This window comes from Arachis hypogaea, chromosome 7, assembly GCF_003086295.3.
Source record: "Arachis hypogaea cultivar Tifrunner chromosome 7, arahy.Tifrunner.gnm2.J5K5, whole genome shotgun sequence".
Taxonomy (NCBI): Eukaryota; Viridiplantae; Streptophyta; class Magnoliopsida; order Fabales; family Fabaceae; genus Arachis; species Arachis hypogaea.
Window position 1 is genome coordinate 9,143,817 of NC_092042.1, and position 4,452 is coordinate 9,148,268.

At 32.1% G+C, this 4,452-nt stretch overlaps 1 long non-coding RNA gene across 1 annotated transcript; it reads left to right on the forward strand.

Moving 5' to 3' along the window:
- The first annotated feature begins 1,893 nt into the window (after positions 1-1,893).
- On the forward strand, positions 1,894-3,037 carry LOC112702368 (uncharacterized). Its single transcript, XR_003154025.3, has 2 exons — positions 1,894-2,215; positions 2,707-3,037. It is a non-coding gene; the product is annotated as an uncharacterized lncRNA (long non-coding RNA).
- The last annotated feature ends 1,415 nt before the right edge of the window (positions 3,038-4,452 follow it).

The following is a 4,452-nucleotide window of genomic DNA, read 5'->3' on the forward strand; positions in this document are numbered from 1 at the left end:
GAAAAAAAAATAGTAGAATGAAAGGTGAATGCATTTTTTTATCAAGTAAAACCTTTTCACTTGGTAATATTTATAAGGCGTTGGGGTATGTTCGTCGAAACTCTGAACAACTTTAAAAATTACATCAAATTTGTCTTACATTTATTAGACGAATTTTGTAGAATTTCGAACAATTCACCAAAGATCTATGCGAATTTTAGAAGATTTGTTAAAATTTGTCGAAGATTTGAGCGAATTTTGCAAAATGTCAAAAAAAGAAAATTTTAAAAGATAAAAATATTTTAATTTGTTATAGAAATTAAAGTGTTTTTTATTTTATAACAGAAAAAAAAATCAGATCTCATCAATGTGGTATTTTATTTGCGCTTTCAAACTAGATATTTTCTTTGGTTTTTCTCATCACTAAAATAAATAAAAAAATCGAAATAAACCAAATTAAATTGGACCAAATATATATACGTCAACAATGATCAGCGGTAGAGGGTCAAACGTATGGATAACCCATTACATATTAGCACAGGATTATCAAATTAGCAGGCATTTATTAGTATTTTTTTTTGTTTTGATTAATTAAGAATGAAGGCGCTTATGAAGGTTTATATAACACTAATCCGCCACGAACCTAACTTGGTTTAGGTGAATGTGACTAATGTGCTGTGTTTTGATTCATATAACCCAAAGCATCTCACTAACTCACAATTCGGATTATCTATCCAACCCAAAAACGTTAAGAAGCTACCTTGACTGTGTTTTTTATTTTAAAAATAATTAAATTTATATTCTACAATTATCAATTGAAAAAGAAATTATAAAAATAATTAAAAAGGGATTAAATTTATCTTTTATTTAGACACTAATAAATTTGTACTCTTTTTCTATTTTTGATATTTTTAAATTCATCATAAAATCAAATCCCCGCCCATACTTAATTGCATTCATAATTAAACCTTATATATCATTTGGAATTTGAAAATGATCAATGGTCTATTTGATAAGAAAATAAACAAATAAACGTTAAGTCTTTCTTCTTCACCATTATTAGATTAAATATTTTCAGTTTAGTTACATCTAATTTGTGTTTTTGAATTAAATTTAATTGAAAACATATCACTCATAGAATGACTATTCAATAGTTTTATATATGAGCCATGAGAATGGTCTAGTTTGACATACATAAAAAGAGAATAATTATATAAAGAAAAGGATATTTCAATATTTTTAATATATATGTTATGTTGTATTTTTGTAAAAAATAATTTGTTCTATCATAATTTTTTAAATTAGTTTTTTTTTATTATGTGACGAGAATTTTATTTAAATATGCGTGAAAAATAAATAGAAAATTAGTAGATTTAAAAATATTAAAAATTTTAAATTTATAAAAATTAAAAAAGTTAATACAAAGACTAATTTCATTTATGACCTTTAATTTTCATGAACTAAATCGAGTCGTTTAAAAAAAATTCAAGGGACAATTTGAGTGGCATCATAACACATAAGAGCAAAAATAGGTAGCCAACTTGTCATGTGCCTATAGTTTGGCCTGACCTATTGCAAAACAATGATACTACATGTACAAGTGTTTTATAATCAAGTCTAACCATGCAGGCATAAGTGCAGTGAAAAAACACACGTGTGCATTGCCACTTCTCTATCTTCGCACTTATTCAGTACATAAATATTTATTGCAAGAGTTAATATATGGTACAGATTAAAATTGATACAAATTTATAGATTTTTTGTCTAAATGAACATGAGATTGATATGTTGCTATATTGATGTAGGACTTGTCTCCCAGTTGATGGTAGGGGCTGGCTAAACCGTTAGCCATTTTTTTTATTGGATATTTTTTGGTGGGTTGTTTTAGTTGGGCTTTAGCAAATAAAAAATTGGATATCTAACAATGGAAGCTTTCGTTTTCTTTTTTTGGTTCTTTTGTCAATAGAAAGGGAAAAACAGAAGCGCAGGTGCTGATGCATCCATGGAGGCCGAAGCAGTAAGGAAGATGGTATCCCCAAAACGAAGCCCTAGGTTTGAGGGACAAAGATACAGCCGCTGAAGGCGTCGCCGTGGTGGAGGTTCAAGCCTGGAAACTGAAAAACGATCGACGCTTGGGGTTCATCTCGTATCCCGCATTGAGTCCGTGTGGCCGTAGATGCTTCCGCTGCCGTTGTGATCGGAAGTTGGTGCTGTTTGAGTTCGACCGTGGATGGAGGTATGAAATTGGTTGTTCTTGCTCTGTTGGATTATACTGTATTCACAAGTTTCTCCTATTAGACACACGAAAATGGGACTTTCACACTATACACTTTCTTTCACTTGTCTCTGGGGCTGTATCACTCAACCATAGTTGTATTTCATCTGGTTCAACCTTGCAGCATTAGCTGTTTCATATTATGGTCTCCGATGAGTAGTGAATTTTTTCATCATGTGCCCATCATTTATTTCATATCCAAATTTGAAAGTCTTGTGTGATTGGGGTGAAAATGAATCATGTGGATTTCAGTGTTAATTTAATTCTGTAGGTTTGTTTTAGTTTCTATTTTTTTAAATTTTTTCAAAAACAAATGTAGAAGGTAATGGCTACAATGACGATGGGGTTAAATTAATGAAAAAGGGTGCCTCTGTGGAAAAGTTTGCATTTTTTATGTAACTAATCGTTGCTGTTGTTCGTTGTTCGTTGGCATCATTTCTTTCTCTTGAAAGGTGTTGATGGGTTAGGATAATGTTACAATGTGTACAAGCCCAATTATGTTTAAGAAGTCTACCACTGATGACCAAGAACAAAAATAGAAAACACAGGCCCGGTCCAACTCCCTTATAGTTGCTCCTGATCGGCTTATTCCAGTAACCGGCTCCCCCTTCAATTACTAAGGCAGACAAGCTTTCAGAGCTCTGCCAAGCTTGTTCTCTCTAGCCAACAACTTGCACACTTGTCAATAAATCATGGCATCTGTATGTATTAATCTATACCATATAATTGACCTTGTTGCAGAATACAAAAATTTATTGATATAGCACAAAATTTTGCATGTGACACAAACTTATTGATATAATATAGAAATTTTTGCATATAGCACATAAATATTTGCTACGAATATATTTTGTTGATCGGGTGAGTCAATGTTCTAGGCATACATGTGGTACTTTAAAAATTCATGTGTTGTGTGTAAGAACCAAATTTTCGGTAAATGGACTTTTCTGGTTAAAAAAAAAACAAAAATTAAAAAGAAAAAGAGAGTTACGAGGTCAAACTTGACTTTATGAGAGTAATTAATCCCTCTAAGTCAAATTTGACTAATGGATATTAAATGCTATCTTACTATTGTCTTAGTTATCACACCAGAAACTTTGAGCCCCAAAAACGCTTTTAATGACGACTGTGCGTACACCAAAAAAATTCTAGTAACAAAAATCTCAGAACCAGTAGTAAAAGTAATTTCTATTCAAGTAAATGTGTCTCTAGATTTATATTAGCTCTCTCTTCATGATTTACTTCTTTAAGAATAGTTATTAGCCATTAATTGTTTTACTGCACAATAAAAGTTATATGAACCAAATTTATACCTAGTTTTCCACAAATGACTCCTAGAGGCCTCGAATCCTCTTGCTTGCTACCCAAGTAACTTGGCCTCCATCTCTTAGCCTATAGGTTGAGATTATCTCAGACTCTCACCTTTCTCTGTTGTGTTTTTAACCACGAGTAATTAACCGCGATTAACTGCAGATAAACACGTTATTATGATGCTGACTGTGTTTTCTCAAAATTATGCCCCTTCTAACTTGCTATCAGCCCATTTCTCTGTAATTTTTCCATCCCTCTTTTAACACATTTAATTAGGTTAGACTTCAAATTTTATCTAAGACCATTACTAAGCAAAAATTCAATATTTTACCATAAAGAGAGGTATAGAACCTTGAGCGAGAGAGAAAAAACAGAGAAAATTTTGCACATACTACCTGCGTTTTCAGTTCTTATCTCACCATTCATACACTATTCTTCAAGTGTTCTTCAAAGACTCAAACCATACAAGTACAAACTCTTGTCCGTTTTCACCAATCTTGGCGTTTATACCGAATTTTGGCTAGGTAAACTCTGATTCTTTCTCCTTTTCTTTTTCTTTTTAAAAAACAATAGTAGCCATGATGAATCCTTACTCTCCTTCATGTATGGAGAACTCCTCTTGAAGAACCCATGGAGCACACCTAAAGAGTTAAGGAGTTTCGAGCTCACAGTGGTTGAATTTTGATGTTTGCTTTATTTTAGGCCCAAAAATGAAACTCACCACCACCAGCGGTATTTCTGCCCTTGTATGCACGTTTTCTAGTGTGAGAAAGATTTAATAACTGAATTACATAGGAGGTAAGGGTTAGGATTAGTTAGAGTATGGTCATGCTTGTTTTCGGTGCTTATATGAGCAATTTTGTGGTGAATTTATGCTTGTTTTGAAT